This window comes from Callithrix jacchus, chromosome 10 (assembly GCF_049354715.1).
Source record: "Callithrix jacchus isolate 240 chromosome 10, calJac240_pri, whole genome shotgun sequence".
NCBI lineage: Eukaryota > Metazoa > Chordata > Mammalia > Primates > Cebidae > Callithrix > Callithrix jacchus.
This window is the reverse complement of record NC_133511.1, coordinates 62,062,102-62,083,736: the sequence shown is the minus strand read 5'-3', so window position 1 is coordinate 62,083,736 and position 21,635 is coordinate 62,062,102. Positions and strand designations below refer to the sequence as shown.

General features: G+C 39.3%; 1 protein-coding gene and 1 pseudogene across 11 annotated transcripts in view; both read right to left on the bottom strand.

The window, feature by feature from the left end:
- The window catches only part of NARS2 (asparaginyl-tRNA synthetase 2, mitochondrial), a 163,568-nt gene that overhangs the window by 68,741 nt on the left and 73,192 nt on the right, over positions 1 to 21,635 (bottom strand). The window lies entirely within an intron of this gene.
- Positions 4,675 to 7,285, bottom strand: LOC103796180 (acyl-CoA-binding domain-containing protein 6 pseudogene; annotated as a pseudogene).

Here is a 21,635-nt window from a genome sequence, read left to right as displayed (position 1 = left end):
TGTGTTCACCAGATTGTTAATGCTGTGACATATTTTGCATTTATTATTTCTACATACCTAACAGAGTGGACTCCTGATACCTTGTTTTCAGCTTTCCCCATTCCCTATCATGTAATACACTTGGTGGAAAGGGATTATAAAAGAGATGCAGCCCTTACCATTTCAACAATCATGTCATATCAAGACGCCTTAGGCAGGGTGCATTCTAAATTCTAAAAATTCTTACCTTTATTGCCAAAAACTTTTGCCAAATAATTTCCTTTAACACGGTTCTTTTTTTTTTAAGCACAAAAACCTGAATAATAACATGATCTTAATACTTTATTTGGAACTGAATTTGAGATCCAAGCATAATATAATCTTAAGTGTATGATAAAACGCAAAGTTTGACAGAGTCTGCCAATAATCCTGCTAAAGGGAGTGGAAGGTTAGCTAATCATCTGAGGAGATGACATGTGAAAAGAACATTCAAACAAAGCAAACATCAACACATAGGTCCTAAGGCAGGAAGGCACCTGACATGTTTAAAGAACAGGTATAGGCCAGTAGCAGGATGAATAAGAGATGGTAGAAAGGACTAGAACATGTAGGGCCTTCCTTGTAACCATGGTAAGCAGTGACCAGATTTTATTTGATACACCTTGAAATATATACCCTTGTCTCTTGAAACATTTAACACTATTTTCCTAGTATTCTCCTAGTTTCCCTTCTAAATATTGCTCTGACCTCTACTTCTGCCTCCTATTACAGACCACATTAGCTGTTCATTAAGTGGCAGCATTCCTCCAAAGTCACTCCTAGAACCTCTAAACTTTTTCACGATACTTTTCCTGATATGATCTCCCTTGGCTAATCCTTTCAGTAACTTACTTACTGGCATACTCAAATTTTTATCTTCTAACTAGCCCTTTTCTCTAAGCTCTATAAGTATACATCCACCTTTTTATGCGGTCCTTTCACTTGTCACAAACTGAACTCATCCCTCCCCGCAGCTTCCACTTTGATTTCAGTCTTCTCCCAACCTTTCTAGGCCAATCTTCCCAATATGCTCTTTCTTTCCGTTTGTTTGGTGAAAAACCAACAAGTTCTTTAGTAACACCACGTACTACTATTCACAGCACCGTTCACAATAAAAACTTTCCATCTATTGATGTGATTATTTAACATCTATCTCCATTAGATTGGAAATTTTATGAGTGACTGTATCTTTTTCTGTTGTTGTTCATTATGGCATCCTTATCCTCAGTCTTAATCTAGTGCCCAACACATACAGTCAGTATTTGTCAAATAAGTAAATAATTCATTTTCTATAAAATACGCTGATCCCCAAGTTGCATTTCTTTTAAAGAGATGGGGTCTCCATGTTGCCCAGACTGAACTCCTGGTATCAAGTGACCCTCATGCCTCAGGCTCCCAAGAAAGTGGAACTACACATGCACACCAGGGGCACCCAGCTTCCCAAATGAATATTCGAAACAGCAATGAGATGGGGGTAAGGGTAGAAGAGGAAGGTAAATAGAATATCTATTAATAAACAAAAAATCCTGCTGTTCTCTGAAATTATTGTTCACAGAAGGCACAAGACAATAACAACATCAGTTTTTTTTACAACTGTCACATATTTTTGCTCTGTCAACAACAACAAAAAATCTTTCAAAAGGACTAGATAGGATAAGCTGCTCTCATTTGAAAAACTTTTATATTTTAATATTACTGTAAGAAATAATTATCCTAGTCTACTCTATGTAAACACAGCAGCACATGATACTTTGGCTCCTGCCTGAGTGAAGTGCCATTTCATTCCTGCAACAACAGACACTTCAGGACTGACTGACTGGATATGAGGTCTTAGAAAATAACATTATTCTAAAAGGTCACAAATTCTCACTGGTCTTTCTAACTGAATATTTATCCTTAAGTCTCAAAAAGACACTAAAATTGCCTTTCAAATACAGATATATAATTTTATCAACTGCACTCACTCATACTGAGATTACCCATCTTACATTTCTGATATTTAGTGGTCCTTGCTCTGAGGTCCACTGAAGAGAACATGTAGGTACTTTATTTAGTTACATGTACTACAAAGTGTTTAAGTGTTATTTACCTCTACAAATATTTAAAGGGTTCCCTTTTCTGAGGCCTGATACTACAGAGGTAGAGGAGTCATTACGGCATTGAACTATCAATAATTTCCTGGACTTCCATCCTGTATAGATGACTTACTTTTTTAAGGTTATGGTAGTGATTAAGAACATGTAGTCTATAAAGATCTAAGTTAAAATCCTGGCTCCTCCACTTATGAACAAACTAAGTTCTTAATTTCTGTTAAGACTAAATTTCCCCATGTAAAAATGAGGGTGAGTATACAAACGTCATGGAGGTTATTATAAAGATGAAATGAAACAAAATACATCAAAAGGTTAACCTAATACCAATTACATGGTAAGAGAACAAATGGATCAAAGTTACTTTTTGTCTCTTTCCATCAGGCTACAGTTCTCATTTGCTTGATTTTTTTTTTTTTTTGAGACAGGGTCTTGCTCTGTCACCTAGGCTTCAGTGCAGTGGCACAAACACAGCTTGCTGCAGCCCCAACCTCCAGGGCTTAAGCAATCCTCCCGTCTCAGCCTCTTGAGTAGTGGGGACCACAAGTAGGTGCCATCAAGCCCAGCTAATTAAAAAAAAATTTCCTTTATAAATGTGGGTTTCACCATGTTGTAAAGATCCCTTTACCCTTCTAATTGTTGTAGATCTCAAAGAAATTTGGTTTATCTAGGTTATATCTACCAATATTTACCATTAAAATCGAGAAATTAAAATTATGCTTATTATGTTTATGTTACTTAAAAATAATGACAAGGCTGCACATGGTAGCTCATGCCTATAATCCAAACACTTTGGGAGGCCAGGGCAGGTGGATCATATGAGCCCAGGAGTTTGACATCAGCCTGGGCAACATGGTAAAACCCCATCCTACAAAAAATACTGAAGTTAGCCAAGTGTGGCAGCGTGTGCATTTAGTCCCAGCTAAGGGAGAGGCTGAGGCAGGAAGACTGACTGAGCCTGGGAGGTTGAGGCTGCCATGAGCCGTCATGATGCCCCTGTGCTCCAGCCTGGGTGACAGAGCGAGACCCTGTCTCAGAAAAACAAAACAAAACAATGACAAGCCCATTATGTTTTACAAATAATATATTTTTTATGAAACATAATTTCTTTTCCAAAACAAAAAAATTAGTAAGAAGAGTGGCACTGCTTTATACTTTTGCAAATTTTTTTAATGTCTGGCTTACCGAAAGGCAGCTAGATTCTCCTATCTACTTTTGCATTCAATCTGTTGTACTATCACATGCCAGGAATACTGGAAAATACTGTATATGTACTCTTGAGACAATGAGGCTTAAAAAGGCAATTACTGTCTTAGTATTATTATGCAAATAAATTTATCTTCAAGGATTCATCTGAGAGAACGTGAGGCAGCCCCAGAGATATCCAGACCATACACAGAGAACCACTACCTTTGGCAATGGTTCTTAATGGGAAGTATTAGTTCAAGGCTCTACCTCTGAACCTGTCCTAAAGAAAGTTCAGACCTGTAATTAACATACTTTTAAAAAGTTTTTTGATGGCTAAATATGATAGAAAAATAAAAAATAACAAATGTTGGCAAGGACACAAAAAGCTCGTTGTACACTGTTGGTGGGAATGTGAAATTGTATGACTGTTACGGAAAACAGTTTGGTGGCTCATCAATAAATTAAACATAGAATGACCCAACAATTTCCTCCTGGATATATACCTCAAAGAAATAATAATGACAGGTATCCAAATAAAACTCTGTACATAAATGTTCACAGTGGAATTATAGAGACAGCCAAAAAGTGGAAATAACCCAAATATTCATCAATGAATGAATGGATAAACAAAATGTAGTATATTCATACAAATGAATATTATTCAACCATAAAAAGGAAATACTGCTACATGCTATGACATGGATGGAAAAATTAGGCTAAGTGAAAGAAGTTAGACACCAAACCACATGTATGGTTTCCTGTATATGAAATATCCAGAATAGGCAAATCTATAAAAACAGAAAGAAAGTGTTTGCCAGGGGTTGGGAAGGGAGGTACTGGAGAGTACATTAGTTTACATGAGTTGCTACAACAAAGTATCATAGACTGTGTGGCTTAAACAACAGAAATTAATTTTCCTGCAGTTCTAGAGGCTGGAAATCTAAGACCAAAGTGATGACAGGGTTGGTTTCTGGTGAGGCCTCTCTTTCTGGTTTGCTGAAGGCTGCCTTCTTACGTGGCTTTTCCTCTGTGCACAAGCACCCCTAGCGTCTCTTCTTATATGGACACCAGTCACACTGGATTTGGGTTCCACCTTTATGTCCTCATATAACTTTAATTATCTTTAACAGTACCATCTTCAAATACAATCACATAGATGTTAGAACTATGAATCCCAGGGAAGAGGCAATTCAGTACATAACAGAGAACTCCTCTTTATGAGTATGGGCCTTTCTTTTGGGGTGATGGAAATGTTCTAGAACTAGATATTGATGGTTGTATAATGCCACTAATGGTAAATTTTATCTTGTGTATTTTGCCACAGTACATTTTTTTTGAGACTTCAAAATCCCAGTTCAACAGAACTGATTTTGTTAGCCAATACATACCAAAGATGGGCAATAAAAGAAGTATTGTTTTTGTAGCTTTCTTTCATAATGGAAGCCTTATGCTATTACAGACTGCGGTTTTCCAGTGTTTTGATTAAGCCTTGCCAGCTGTGTGCTGCTGCAGCACCAAAGAAACTGTTTTGAAGCCTGTCACCTCCTCCAGCAGGCAGCCATCCTGGTCTCAGAGAGTGAGGTCAGCACCAGACTGGAGCAGCAACTCTCCAACATCCAGCAACTCACAGGCAGAGGCATAATGTAGAGCTGTTTGGCCTTGACTGTCCTGACAGTTAATGCCAGCTCTATGTTGTAGCAAGACTGTGACTAGTACCTTATATGTCCTTGATCACAGGCCCAAGAAAGTAGAGCCCTACACTCTTCATCTTTCACATTCATATCCACAGTTTTTGATTTGATGGCTTTGGTTATATGGTCAATGCTGTTTCCCCTGCAGTAATCAAACATATTTTTGTCTTCTTCCCTGATGGTTTCTTCATGAAACAGAGAACTAATAACTGGCCCACCAAAACCAGTATTTTCTTCTTTCCCTTTCTTCTCTGGTATCTGAGGATTCCAACTGGGATCTAGTTTTTTAACTACTGCGATATATTCCTGCACTGCTTGGCTGGGGCTTGAATCACCAAGTGCTTTCCATGCTTCCCATTTTCACTTTCCTTCAAAATCAAAGAAGCTTGGTTTAGGAGTACTGCAATTTCCAATTTGACCTGTTTGTACCTGGCATATAGGTACAAGAGCTGCTCCCTGCTGGCCACCTGAATAAGGGCTTGCAGGTGCTCTAAAGCCTTCTCAAACAGCTCGGCCAGACAACGGGACTCCTTAATCTTAGGGCTATGGGGGAACTCCACCTCCTGAGTTGTCCCCTGAGCTTAGCTTTCCACCGCTGTTGCCGGAGGTGGCTCTAGCAGGCAGGAATGATGAAGCCACATCTCCGTGTTCGATCGATCCCTCTGTGTCTGGTCTGTTCTCCTGGGATCAGGTGTAAGGCAGCTTGAGGGCCTGGCCCAGCAGTCTGGGGCCCAAGCCCGAGCTCCAGTGGAACCCAAGCTCAGTCTTGGCATGCTCCCTCACGCTACCTTGCCCACCTCTACTCCCGGGCTTGCACAGCAGGCTCCCCGATCCTCTGCCGCTCTGACCAGTGGACCAGGTCTCCTCTAGCTTCCTTCCCACCAACAGCGCACTACTCGGGCTCGCTTCAGGCCCCTCCAATAGTGTGGGCGTCGAGGGCCACGTACCTGCTGGTGGCGAGCACCTCGGTGGAGCCTGTTTTGCGCCAGAGGAGGAAGCGTGAGCGACCCTACGCTGGACGCTCTTCCCTACTGGAGGAGAGAAAGTGCCGTCAGCCAATTGGGAAGTCTGTTAATCGTTTCACTGAAATTAGCAGTCCCGAACTCCGGAGCCCGCAACAGCCGTGAGGGGCCACAATACATTTTTAAAAATTGAGGGCAAATGTAGTGGCTCACTCCTGTAATCCTAGCACTTTGGGAGGCAATGCCAGGTGGACCACCTGATGCTGTCCGGAATTCAAGAGCAGCCTGGCCAACATGGCAAAACCCTGTCTCATATTAAACATGTAAAAATCAGCCGGGTATGGTGGCATGAGCCTGTAATCCCAGCTACTCGGGAGGCTAAGCCATGAAAATTGCTTGACCCAGGAGAGGCGGAGGTTTCAGTGAGACGAAATCATGCCACTGCACTCCAGCTGGGTGACAGAGCGAGACTCTGTCTCAAAAAAAAAAAAAAAAGAAAAAATGTTGAATGAGACTATCAAGTATTTTACATGTTTCATTTCATCCTTGCTACCCTTTAAAAGAGGCGATTTCATTCCATTTTATAACTTCAGAAACTGAGGCTTAGACTAGTCAGTAAATAGTCCAGAGAATCACACCAAAGGGGCTTTAACATAAGCAGTCCAAATCCATGGCCCACTTTCTGTACAGCTGCAAGTGTGCACTCTTAAAAAGTTCAGCACAGATGCTGAATGGTACCATTGAGCATTTGTGCTGTACTTTTTAAAGTACACATCATATGGAAAGAGAAGTTGTGTATCTTAAATGTCACTGTCCTCTGGGTGGTTTCTGCCCCTCTGGACAACATGGGTTCCATTCTTAGTGGCTATTCCTTGTTCACCTTTCTTCCACCATCCGTTACTTGCTGTCTCTGTGACTGCCATTTCCTACCATTACAGCTGTTCGTTTCTGTCTTATTTTTATAGTTTATAGATTTTATATAGTTTATAGTTTTTATATTTTTATAGTTTCTTCATAGTAGAAATGAACAGTTATTAATAAGCATCGACAGTCAATCAGGATGCATCTCAAACTACTGGCCTCAAGTGATCTGCCTGCCTCAGCCTCCCAAAGTGCTGGGATTACAGGTATGAGACACCACACCCAGCCAGGATACATTTTCATTCTATTTTACGATATAAAAAATGGTAATATATCCAATATACCTTAGAGCGCTTACTTGGCTATGGATACTTTGGCTTAGGCTCAACAATTTACCAACAAAGGCTTCTCCTGTGGCATGCTTCTCCTGTGGCCCCCACCTCCCTTCTTTAGCTACTTTCAGGTCTAGAGCCATTGTGGGGCCTACAAGGTTAGACTTAAGTAAAAGAAGGCTTTGTTATAAATGCTTAGATGACCCACAGCAGTGATTCTCAAACTTTAACATGCATTAGCTTCACCGGGAGCTTATGAAAACAGTTTACTCGGCCCCACTCCCAAAATGGTCTGCTTCAGTAGGTGTATGGTAGGCCTGAGAGTCTGCATTTCTACAAAGTTACAGGTGATGCTGATGCTGCTGGTCCAAGGATTACATGTTAAAAACCACCGATCTAGAGTGATTTTCAGCCCTGGCTGCATAGAATAACACATGGCACTTTAGAAAACAGTCCCACACTCAGACCAGTTAAATCTGATTTTTCCTAAGCGGGGTGAGGGAATCAAGCTAATATATCTATATTTTTTTAAATGCTCCTGAAACACTCTAATATATAACCAGAGTTGAGAACCACTGATCTAGCATCTAGCTCTCTTTTGTTTTTGTTTTTTTTTTTGAGACTGAGTTTCACTCCATCACCCAGACTGGAGTGCAGTGATGTAATCTTGGCTCAGTGCAACCTCTGCCTTCCAGATTCAAGTGATTCTCCTATCTCAACCTCCCGAGTAGCTGGGACTACAGGCACGTGCCTCCATACTCAGCTAATTTTTGTACTTTCAGTAGAGACAAGGTTTTGCCATGTTGGCCAGGCTGGTCTCGAACTCCTGACCTCAGATGATCTGCTTGCCTCTGCCTCCCAAAGTACTGGGATTACAGGCATTAGCCACCATGCCCTGCCTGATCTAGCTCTATTAATTACCAATTATGATTCCAAGTAAAAGGCACAGATAATTGATATAAAAGGTATTATTTCATAAAAAGGGTACATTTGCATAGGCCTATATACTATGAATGAAAACAAAATTTTCTAATACTCTTGACAGACTTCAAATCAAACAGAGCTTGGTTTGTGAACACAAAAGCACAAAGGAACCATCACAAATTAGAAAAAGGCAAACTGCTCTGACAGGAGGAGTTAGCCTACAGAAATAATACACGAAAAATTCCTATTCATTTTCCTTGAATTAGGATTAACAGGGAGGAGGGGGAGGGGGAGGAAAAAAAGATAGCTATGCTCTGCCATGCCAGGTCTTTTTGGCTACATGAATACTAAAAATGAACACTCTTACTGATATGGATAATGGGATGACCTATACAAAAGGCAGAGAAACTCTAGGTTGAACTATTTGAAACAATATCTCCAAATTCTCAAGTTAGATGTAACCCTCCACAGCTATAGAGGAAATACCAAATTATCAAATCATACATATATTTTGGCTAGAAAATTTTTGAGATAACTCTTTCTACAGTAGTCCCTAAAATATTGTCTGCCTAAAGTTCATATTTTTCCAATGAACTTCACACCATACTGTCCTAAAGGAGACCCAGAAGGAAAGGCCAGAATAATTATACAGTTGAAGAAACTAAATGAAAGCCCCTAAAGAATGTTCCAGAAACAAAAACATGTCTCTATCTCTTAATCTCACATGCTAAATCTGCCTCTTAAATGTGAAATAAGGTTGGCTTAGGGTTTTGCATATTCTCCAACCGCAAAGATTTATGTGACACATGTCTGTTTATCTGTCCCATACACCTGTTTCAAGTGGCAAAACACCAGTTTTGTTTTAATTTGTTTTTTTCAGTGTAGGGTATATGAGGGAAATAAAATAGAGACTGACAACAAAATAAATAAAACTAATGTGACCGGCAACCAATACATGTGACTAAGCTTATTTGTTATCAGCTTTCACTGGTGAGAGGGAAGCAAAACCATGACTGAATTTCTTTATTAAAAATTTTTTCTAAAGGAGCAAAGATAAAATTTCCTTTTATACACACACATACACATATATGTATATATGCATATTTTATGCCAAAAGAGAATAAAAAGAAATTTCAATTTCATATAAGGGTACTTTAAGATATCTAAACAGATCCAATAGCATAGTACTTCAAGTTCTTAAATGCATTTTCTGATACAATTTTTTTTTTTAATTTAACTAGTTTTTTCCTCCAACTAGAATAGATTGATGAACTAAATCAAAAGCCTGGAAGTAATTCAAGCCCACAGGTCATAGCAGTAAAGAAGAAATGGATACGGAAACTTAGGGCCTAGAATCTGTCTGTCTGTCTGTATCTTATCATCATTATCTATCTGAAGTCATATTGATTTATTCATTCAAAAAACATTTACTAAACCACTAATCACTGTGGAAAATACAGAGGTAAATCAGGTATGGCCTTTACCTTCAAAAAGTTTATAGACTAGCAGGGTCTTCATTGATCTAAAAATGCAAGCTTAGATATAAAATCCCTAGAAAAAAATGTGGAAGAAAAATGTTGGTAATCTTTTGGACAGGATAAAAAATTCATGAACCACATAAGAAAAAGACTGATAGTATACCAGCAGAATACAAAGTTTCTGGTCCAAAATTAAAATTAAAAGAAAAAAAAACCCTATTTTAAAATGTAGAGAAAAGGCAGACTGGGGGGAAAAAAATTACAACACCACTATCTGAGAAAGGGCTTGTATCCAGAACATATAAAGAACTCTTACAACCCAATAATAATAAAACAAACAACCTGGTAAAAACTGGGTGAGAAAATGGAAAAGACAGTTCAAAAACGAGATCTGTGAATAGCCAATAAGCACATGAAAAAAATGTTAAACAGTATTGGTCACCAGAGCAACGCAACTTAAAACCACAATGACATACCCTATACTCACTAGAATGACTAAAATTAAATGTTGTCAGAGATGTGAACTAAATGGCATTCTCATCCACTGTGTAAACAGTACAATTACTTCAGAAAATTATTTGGTAGATTCTTATAAAGTTAAGCATTAATTTAATTCCTAGTTACTTATCCAAGGAAAATAAAAACTTATGTCTACACAAAGACTCCTGCATAAATTTTCAGAGACCTTCATCATCACAATAGCTCTGCACAGGAAACAACTAAATATCAAACTATAGATGGATGGAGAGTATTTTGGGAAGATGGCAGAGAAGAAAGCACCAGGAATCTGTCTATACACCCAGACAAGAGCACTGGTAGTATCTGTCTGATTAAACTGTTTTGTTTTGTTTTGATTCTTTGAGATGGAGTCTTGCTCTGTTGCCCAGGCCAGAATACAGTGGTGCAATCTCAGTTCACTGCTACCTTTGCCAGATTCAAGCAATTCTCCTGCACAGCCTCCCAAGTAGTTGGGACTATCGGCATACACCACCATGCCTGGCTAATTTTTGTATTTCTAGTACAGACAGGGTTTCAGTGCAACCAGGGTGTTCTCAAACTCCTGACCTCAGGTGATCCACCCGACTCAGCCTCCAAAAGTGCTGGGATTACAGACATCAGCCACTGCACTGACGCTGATGCAACCGTTTTTGAAACTTGCAGTCTATGGAATACCAGCAACTTTCAGAGAAAGGCTTATACAGTAAATTGTAGTTAATTTTGGTCAATTTCAGCTCTTAGCACAGTAACGGTTGCCCATACCTCACTTCCAGACCTGAGGCAGGTAGCTGTGCACATGTTCCTGGTGCACCCTGCACACAGCTTGAGGGAGCTGGGTCAGAGAAAAATGGATCCTCCAAATACGGGAGATCTATGCCTAGACTGCTGACTGTTGCTTCTAATCACAGAGTCATAGAGAGGCAGGCACATCCCCCAACTGTTAAACATGCCTGCCCCTCTGACCACTGGAATTACTTAAAAAGCCAGTGTACTTCTCCCCTTCCTTTTTCTTTTATTTTCCTTTGAGAGTCAGACAATAAAGACGAGGACACTCTGGGCCGGGCGCGGTGGCTCAAGCCTGTAATCCCAGCACTTTGGGAGGCCGAGGCGGGTGGATTATGAGGTCAAGAGATCGAGACCATCCTGGTCAACAAGGTAAAACCCCGTCTCTACTGAAAATACAAAAAATTAGATGGGCATGGTGGCGCGTGCCTATAATCCCAGTTACTCAGGAGACTGAGGCAGGAGAATTGCCTGAACCCAGGAGGCAGAGGTTGTGGTGAGCCGAGGTCACGCCATGGCATTCCAGCCTGGGTAACAAGAGCGAGACTCCGTCTCAAAAAAAAAAGACAAGGACACTCGAAAACAATAGCATATATGGGGAAAATCAGAAAGTGATGGCACCTGCCTAGAGAAAAGATCAGACTCAGAAAGACCTGAGAACACACTGAGTTTATACGATGGGCTGAACTCTGGCATAGAGACAGCCTTCAACAATTTAAAAAAGAAGTCCAAAATAATAAATAAAAACAGCAAGCCTTGGGGAAAAGGGATAATCTGATTTCCACAGTTCCCACATTATTAGATTCAAATTCCCATTTTCATTTAAAAAAACATCACAGGGTATACAAAGAAAAACAAAAATACGACCCATTTAGAGGGGAAAAATAAATCCACAGAAATTGTCCTTGAGAAACATCTCAAGCCAGATCTACTCAAAAAGATTTTTAAACAACTATCTTAAAGACACTTAAAGAATGAGAAGATGTGGACAAAGTCAAGAAAATGATGTATGAACAAAACGGCAATCTCAATAAAAAAACAGAACGCTTAGGAAACAAAAGGAAATTCTGGAGCTGAAAAGTATAACTGAAAGGAAAACTTCACTAGAGAAACTCAAAGGCAGATTTCAGCAGGCAAAAGAATCAGCAAACCTGAAGATAAGACTACGGAAATTATGGAAAGAAAAGACTGAAGAAAAATGAACAGAATTTAAGTACCCCGTGGGATACCATCACATAACCCAACATATGCATGTGGGAGTCTTAGAAGAAGAGAGAAAAGGGCAAAGAGAGTATTTGAAGAAATATGTAATCCCAGCACTTTGGGAGGCTGAGGTGGACAGATCACCTGAGGTCAGGGGTTTGAGACCAGCCTGGGCAACATGGTAAAACCCTGTCTCTACCAAAGAATCAAAAATTGGCCAGGTATGGTGGCGCGTGCCTGTAGTCTCAGCTACTCAGGAGGCTGAGGCAAGAGAATTGCTTGAACCTGAGAGGCAGAGGCAGAGGCAGAGGTCGCAGTGAGCTGAGATCACGCCACTGCACTTCAACCTAGACGACAGAGGTGACTCCATCTCAAAAAAGAAAAAAAAAAAAAGAATATCTGAAGAAACAATGGTTAAAAACTTTCCAAATCTGATGAAAGATATGAATGCATAAACGTCCAAGAAGCTTAATGAATTCCAAGTAAGATGACCTCAAAAAAGTCCATGCCAAGAAACATTATAATCAAACTTCTGCAAGCCAAACATCAAGAATTATGAAAGCAGGAAGAGAGAAGCAACTCATTACATATAAGCAATCTTTAATAAAATTATCAACAGGCCAGGTGCAGTGTAATCCCAGCACTTTGGGAGGCCGAGGCTAGAGGATCATTTGAGGCCTGGAGTTCAAGACCAGCCTGTCCAACATGATGAAACCCTGTCTCTACTAAAAATACAAAAATTAGCTGGGTGTAGTGGTGCATGCATGTAGTTCCATACTCAGCAGGCTGAAGCAGGAGAATCGCTTGAACCCAGAAGGCAGAGGCTGCAGTGAGTCAAGAGCACTCCAGCCTGGGCAACAGAGTGAGACTCTGTCTTTAAAAAGAAAAGAAAAAAGAGATTATCAACAGATTTCTCATCAGAAACTTTGGAAGCTAGAATATAGCAAGTGGATATATTCAAAGTGGTTAAAGAAAAACTGTCAATAAAAATATCTTATCTTTGGCAAAACTGTCCTTCAAAAGTGAGGGAGAAATTAAGACATTCCCACTTAAACAAAACCTAAAACAGTTAATTACTAGAACTGCCCTGCAAGAAATGCTCAAGGTAGTCCTGCAGAGTGATCAAAGTAGACTAGGCATTAACTTGAAGCTGTATAAAGAAATAAAGATCTTTATCAAAGTAAATGCATGAGAATTACCGTAAAGATTGATTTGATGCCTCATAATCAAATTACAGAAACCTGATACCTCAGGTGTATATAACTGCACTGTTTGTTTTCTACCTGACTTAAGAGACTAATACATTTAAGAAAAACCTAAAAGTAGTATTATTGCAAATTTTGGTTGTAAGTCCACATTCTGTTTTCTACAGAATTTAAGAGGTTAATGCACTTCAAAGATTTATTCATGTATGTTTTGGGGTACAAGTGTATGCAGATGTAATTTTGTGACATCAACAACTGAAGGGGGTAAAGAAGGAGTTAAAAGTGCCGTCAAGAATCCCTTGAATTTGGGAGGCAGAGGTTGCAATAAGCTGACATCGCACCACTGCACTCTATCTGGGTGACGGAGTAAGATTCTGTCTCAAAAAAAAAAGTGAGAGTTTTTGTATGTTACTCGAGTTGGTATAAATTAAAGTTAGACTGTTATAATTTTAGGATCTTCAATGTACTCTCTCCAAATGATAACTACAAATAAAATAGCTACAGAATATATACAAAAGAAAATAAGAATGAAATTTAAATATTTTACTGCAAAGAATCAACTAAAGACATAAGACAGTAATGCAGAAAACAAGGGACAAAAAAAAAAAGCTAAAAGGTATGTAGAAAACAAATAGCAAAATGAAAGAAGTTCCTCCTTACCAGTTACTTTAAATGTAAATGGATTAAACTCTCCAATCAAAAGACAGATATTGGCAGAATGAATTTTTTTAAATGATCCAATTATATGCTGACTATAAAAGATTCACTTTAGATACAAAGAACAAATAAATTGAAAGTGAAAGGACGGAAAAAATTTTTCAGTGCAATAGTAGACAAAAGAGCATAGGTGGTTATACTAATATCAAACAAAACAGACTAAATACAAAAAGCTTACAAGAGACAAAGAAGGATATAACACATTAATAAAAGGTTCAATACAATAAGAAGACACAACAGTTGTAAACATTTATATACCTAATGATGGACCATCAAATATAAAGTTAATAATGACAGAATTGAAGGGAGAAAAGAGTTATAATACTGTTGGAAACCTCTCAATAATGTAAAGAACCAGACAGAAGATAACTAAAGAGAGAGAGAGGACTTAATAAAACTGGATTTAACAGACATATACAGAACACTCTTCTAATGATCGAAATTTTTTGTATGTGCATGTGTTATCTATTAAAACTAAAATTGAATATATATTCATCAAAATTTTTTTGTGGCCGGGTACGGTGTCTCATGCCTGTAATCCCAGCACTTTGGAAGGCCAAGGAGGGCAGATCACAAGGTCAGGAAATCGATACCATCCTGGCCAACATGGTGAAATCCCATGTCTACTAAAATACAAAACATCAGCTGGACATGGTGGCACTCGCCTGTAGTCCCAGCTACTCAGGAGGTTGAGGCAGGGGAATCGCTTGAACCCAGGGGGTGGAGGTGGCAGTGAGCTGAGATCATGCCACTGCATTCCAGACTGGCGACAGAGCAAGACTCCATCTCAAAAAAAGAAAAAGAAAATTTGCGTGTGCTGGTTATACAAAATTGTGAATTATGTAATGTCACTGAATTATATACTTAAAATAGTAAAAAGAATGCAAAAAATATAAATGAGTTAACATATCTGATGGTATACCCATTCAATGAGATAATATTCAGCAAAGAAAGAAAAACTCTGGAAAAATCTCAAAAGCATTATGCTAAGTAAAAGAAGACAGATACAAAGAATAAATACCATATGACTTCATTTATATGAAATTCTTAAAAAGAAAAACCTAATCTATGGTGACAGCAGATTAGTGGTTGCCTAGGACCAGGGGTTGGGGAAGAGACTCACTCCAAAGGTAATAAGAAAAGTTTTGAGTGACAGGAACAATTCTGTTTTTGTATTTTTTTTCCTTTTTTTCTTTCTTTTTTTTGAGACAGGGTCTTACTCTAGTGCCCAGGCTTCAGTGCAGTGATGAAATCATGGTTCACTGCAGCTTTGACCTCCTGGGCTCAAATAAGCCTCCTTCTTCAGCTTTCTGGGTAGCTGAAACTACAGGTATGTGCCACAATGCCCAGCTAATTTTAAAAGTACTTTGTAGAGATGGAGTCTCACAATGTTGCCTAGGCTAGTCCTCAGCTCCAAACTAAAGCAATCCCATCACATTGGCCTCCCCAAGTGCTGGGATTACCATGGTAAGCCATGTCACCTGGCCTAATTCTGTATTTTGATCATGGAAGTAGTTACTGAAGTGTAAGAATATGTCAAAACATATATTCAAAATGATATATTTTAAATGGGTTCATTTTTATTATAAAGTATCCAATAAAGTTGATTAAGAAACATTAACTGATATGGGGTGGCTGAAGGTATTTTTAAAAAAAGAAACAACAATGAAAAATACCTTAGGAATAACTTATTGACACACTGGTTTATTCTGCTACTTCATTATTTAAACTATAATTTTGTTCCAACTATTGCATAAAAGTAGAAGTATCAGGCTCCAGAAACCCCAGAAGGGGTACAGCAATAATGTCCTTCCAAGTACAAAAGAAACTGGAACATAGTGACACCTCATTGCCATCATAAATGACCATAACTCTTCGGCAGATTATACCCTCACCTGCTCTCACTTCTTAGTTTAATTCTGACGTAGTCTTCGAACCCTGACAGTTATTTGATTTCTATGTTGTTAATTCCTTCCTTAATTCCAGGTGCTGATTTAGTTTAAACTTCTGATCTCTCTTGTGAGTCCTGAAACCCAGCAGCTTTTTCCAATCCTCTGCTTTGTATGAACTCCGGTTCTGTTACTAATGTAAAAGAATTTGATTATTAGCTGTCAGCTATTTCTTCCTGGCCACACTACCTTGGCTTTTCTCTGCTGCTAGTCCTTTATAATTCACCCAAGGTTCTTCAGGACCCAAAAGCTCTCATTACCATCAATATTAGGCACCTAATATTTCAGTGCCTGTGCTGTAGTAAACACTGAGCTTTACATGGTATCCGATGCTTATAACTGCTCTGTAAGGTGACCATTATAATGTATTTTTATAGATTAGGAAGTAGGGACTCAGACATTAAGCTTATAAAACTAGGACATAAGCCAGAATTCCAATTTAAGTTCTCTCGTGTGGCATTTACCTCAACTAACATAATCATTCATTTGAATAAGATCAGTACTTTCTGGCAAGGATAACATCATCTTGTAGCTGCTTCACTCTCTAACAGCACTAGTCACCCTCTCTATGGGGCTATCTCATATTCTTTTTTAAGACAGGGCTATCTGATATTCTTTTAAAAATTATTTTTAGTATTTTTAATTTCTGTGAATACATATTTAGGGGTACATAAAATATGTGCTACAGGCACTCAATGAGTAAAAATCATATCATGGAAAACTGGGTATCCATTCCCTCAAGCATTTATTCTTTGTGTTACAAACAATCCAATTTTTGGTTATTTTAAAATGTACACTTAGGCTGGGTGCAATGGCTCATGCCTGTAATCTCAGCACTTTGGGAGGCTGAGGCAAGGGGATCACCGGAGGCCAGGAGTTTGAAACCATCCCGGCCAACATGGTGAAACCACGCCTGTACCGAAAATACAAAAATTAGCCAGGTGTGGTGGTGGGTGCCTGCAATCACAGCTCCTTGGGAGGCAAAGGCAGGAGAATCACTTGAACCTAGGAATCGGAGGTTGCAGTGAGCCAAGACTGCACTACCTCACTCTAACCTGACAGAGTGAGTCTGTCTCAAAAATAAAATAAAATGTACAATTAAATTATTATTGACTGGAATCCCCTTATTGTGTGATCAAATATTAAGTATCAAATACAAGTAAGATCTTATTCACTCTATTTCGTTTTTTGTATCTATTAACCATCCCCACCTCACTTGCACACCTGCCCACTACCCTCTGATAACCATCCTATTCTCTATCCCCATCAGTTCAATTAATACCACAAATAAGTAAGAACATGCAAAATTTGTCTTTCTGTGTCTGGCTTATTTTACTTAACATAATGACCTCTACTTCCATCCACATCAGTGCAAATAACAGAATCTCATTCTTTTTAATGGCTATATAGTACTCCATTTTGTATAAGTAGCATTTTTTCTTTTTTTATTGCATTTTAGGTTTTGGGGTACATGTGCAGAACATGCAAGATAGTTGCATAGGTACACACATGACAGTGTGTTTTGCTGCCTTCCTCCCCTTCACCGACATTTGACATTTCTCCCCAGGCTATCCCTTCCCAGCTCCCCCCGCCGCTGTCCTTCCCCTATTCCCCCCAATAGACCCCAGTGTGTACTACTCCCTTCCCTGTGTCCATGTGTTCTCATTTTTCATCACCCACCTATGAGTGAGAATATGCGGTATTTATTTTCTGTTCTTGTGTCAGTTTGCTGAGAATGATGTTCTCCAGATTCATCCATGTCCCTACAAAGGACACGAACTCATCATTTTTGATTGCTGCATAATATTCCATGGTGTATATGAAGTAGCACTTTTTCTTTATCCATCCATCTATTGATGGACACTTAGGTTGCTTCCAAATCTTGGCTACTGTGAACAGTGCTGCCACAAACAGGGGAGTGCAGATATCTCTTTGATAGACTGATTTCCTTTCTTTTGGATATATACCCAGCAGTAAGATTGCTGAATTGTATGGTAGTTCTATTTTCAGTTTTTTGAGGGGCCTCCAAACTGTCCTCCATAGTAGTTGTACTAATTTACATTTCCACCAAAAGTATATGAGGGTTCCCTTTTCTCCACATCCTGACCAGCATATCCCATGTTCTTAACATCCTCATTGGTATCCAACACAATTACATTGTGGGTGAACACTAAAGTTACTGCTGATTAAATAACTATAGTTATTTTCAGTAGAAGACAACATGATAGAAAAAAATGTCAAAATGAGAAAAATTCTGTTTCCAACCCAACCTAAATTCTGCAAACTAACATATTTTTTTCCTTCTCCTAAAAAAATGATTAAAAACAGTAGTGGTGGTCTGTGTCTGCAGTCCCAGCTACTGAAGAGGTGGCCGAAGGATCACTTGATCCCAGAAGTTTAAGGCCGCAGTGTCCTATGACTCAGCCTGCGAATAGCCACTGCATCTACTACAGCCTGAGAAACAAGGCAAGACCCCATCTTAAAAAACAAACAAACAAAAAACAACCACAACAAAAAAGTAAGCCACCTGAGCAAAACAGAATTTGGACATGATTTTGGAATACCTAAAATAACATCAGTCTTGCTTTTTATAACTCCAATTACTGTCCATATTGGTCTAGTTACTAAGGATCAATCTGATGCCTCATGATATAGTTTGGATACTTGTCTCTGCCCAAGTCTCATGTTGAATTGTAATATCCAATGCTGGAGGTGGGAGGTGTCTGGATCATGGGGGTGGATCCCTCATGGTTTGGTGCTGTGTTTGTGATGGTGCCTTCTCACGTGATCTGACCATTTAAAAGCATGTGACCCACCTCCCGACACATACACTCGCTCCCATTCTCATGGGAGAGGCATACTCTCTTCTGCCATGACTGGAAGTTTCCTGAAAGCTCATGAGAAGTACATACCACTGTGCTTCCTGTACAGCCTACAGAACTGTTAGCCAATTAAACCTATTTTCTTACAAATTACCCAGTCTCAGGAATTTCTCTTTTTTTTTGAGACAGGGTCTCACTCCATCACCCAGGCTAAAGTGCAGTGGCATGATCTCTGTTCACTGCAGCCTTGACCTCCCAGACTCAGTAAATCCTCTAGTCTTAGCCTCCCAAGTAGCTGAGGCTACAGGTGCACGCCATCTATCTGGCTAATTTTTCTGTTTATAATTTTATAGAGATGGGGTTTTGCTATGTTGCCCAGGCTGGTCTCAAACTGCTGGGCTGAAGCGATCTGTCCGCCTCAGCCTCTCGAAGTGCGGGATTACAGGCATGACCCAAAATGCCCAATCAGGTACTTCTTTATAGAAGTGTAAAAACTGCCTAACACATCTCACTATAGTAACCTACATTTGCTTTTAGAGAGTATCAACAGGCAATGCATTTCAGGCACAATGTGTTCTATTTCTGCAATTGCTCAAAAGACTCACTGGGATTTATTTTTTTAAACAACTCACATGAAACTTGCTTATTACAAAGGCACTCAATCCTTCAGATACTTTTTCTGCTTAACAAGGGCTCAGTGAATTAGATAACGGAGGAGTGGAGTCCCGTACACTTGAAGTGGAGAAAAGGCAGTTTAGTATTCCCTTCACAAAGGAATTCCCATACTAGAAATGGGTAGAGAATCCAGTATTTAGATTTCCAAAGGCGGCACGCAGACACTGCAGAGTTAGCATATTAGACAGAGACACTAAATCACTAAGCAAATAATGTATAACCCAACTAGCAATTAAAGAAAAGCAAATTAATACCATTCAAACTAGTAAAAATGAAGTTAAATGGTGAATTAAGCAGATATTTATATTCACTTCTTCCTGAGACAACTTTAAAATAATAATTAAAAAACTAAAAGGAAGAAACATGAAGGGGGCCTTCGGTGGACAAGAGATCACAACAAATTACTGAAGGACAGAAAACAGATGACTGAGTGATGATCAATATGGCAAAGCATGGAAGCTGTTATCTGGAATATGATGTATGCTGCAGCAGAAGGGAGGTGACTGGCACACAGAAACTTGGTGAGACTGGGGGTGGGAGAAACGGGGATACATTAAGAGTTTGCATATGGAACAGTAAATGCTCCCCCACCCACCAGCATAGCTGGAAGCCAGATGTCCTCACCACTAAGGGAACAAAGCATCTTTCTCTAAAGCAGTGGTTCTCAGCATTAGCATCACCTGGGGGTTTATGACACAGATTGGGAGGTTCCACTCCCAGGGTTTCTGATTCAGTAGTGTTTTCCAGGGGCTGGGGGCAGGAGGAAATGGGAAGTGACCGCTAATGGGTTTGGAGTTTCTTTTTGGAGTGATGAAAAGGTTACAAAATTAGATAACGTTGATGGTTGCACAACTTTCTGATCACAGTAAAAACAAATGAGTTGTTTACTTTTATTTTTTTTAAGAGACAGGGTCCTGCTCTGTCACTCTGCCTGGAGTGCCATGGTATGTTCATAGTTCACTGCAGCCTTGAATCCTGGGCTCAAGTAATCCTCCTGCCTCGGCCTCTAAAGCAGTTGGGTCTACAGGGGTGCACCACCATGCCTGGCTAAAAAAAAAAAATTGAAAATGGGGTCTTCCTATTGACCAGGTTAGTCTCAAACTCTGGGCTCAAGCCATCCTCTTGCCTCAGCCTCCCAATGCCCTGGGATTACAGGCCTGAGCCACTACACCTGGCCTTATTTATATATTTTTAACAGATGAATTTTACAATATGTGAACTATATCTCAATAAAGCTTTTTTTGAGATGGAGTTTCGCTTTTGTTACCCAGGCTGGAATGCAATGGCACGATCTCGGCTCACCACAACCTCTGCCTCCTGGGTTCAAGCAATTCTCCTGCCTCAGCCTCCCAACTAGCTGGGACTACAGGCATGCGCCACCATGCCCAGCTAATTTTTATAGTTTTAGTAGAGACAGGGTTTCACCATGTTGACCAGGATGGTCCCACCTCTGCCTCCCAAAGTGCTGGGATTATAGGCGTGAGCCACCCCGCCTGGCCTAAAGTTGTTTTTTAAAAAATGATTTACTTGTCTGTATTTATCTCTTACAGAAACCCACCAGATAGACTTCAACAACTATAAAACTATGTCTCCTCTTAGTCTTCCCTGTACTAAACATAACCAGTATCTTCAACTATTTCTCTGGGCCATGAAAAGTCAGACAGGCTACAAAAAAACAACTTCTTCATGTAAAGGTTTATAAAAGATTCCAGTTATTTGGAAGTTGATAAAGAAAAGGCAGAAAAGCTACAACATTGTATCTTTCAATGATTTGGCTAAATAGAATTTATTTGAATATAATATATCAAACATGACATAAAAGTACAGAGACATTCCAGAGTCAAATACAAATACCATATATTAGGATAACTAAAAAATTATACACCATGAAATGCTCTACAATAATGGGGAGGAACTACATTAACTGGATTTCTATTTGTCCAAGAATACAAAAGCAATAGAATCCACATTAAATATAACAGGCAGTGGTTATTAAATATGAATGACATTTAAAAATGCAGTTCTGTGTAATCACTCTACTGATAAGGTTACCTCTAAATTCAATTCAACCTAGACAAGGCAAAATTTCCTTGACATATGCTCTTCTTGCCCTCAGGACAGTGTTTTTTATAACAGCAATCACACTCCCCCATCTTTCTCATAAGACTCTGTAGGGTCATGAAGGTTAAAATCGTACCTATCTTGTTCATTTCTGTATCCCAGAACCTAGCCTACTTCT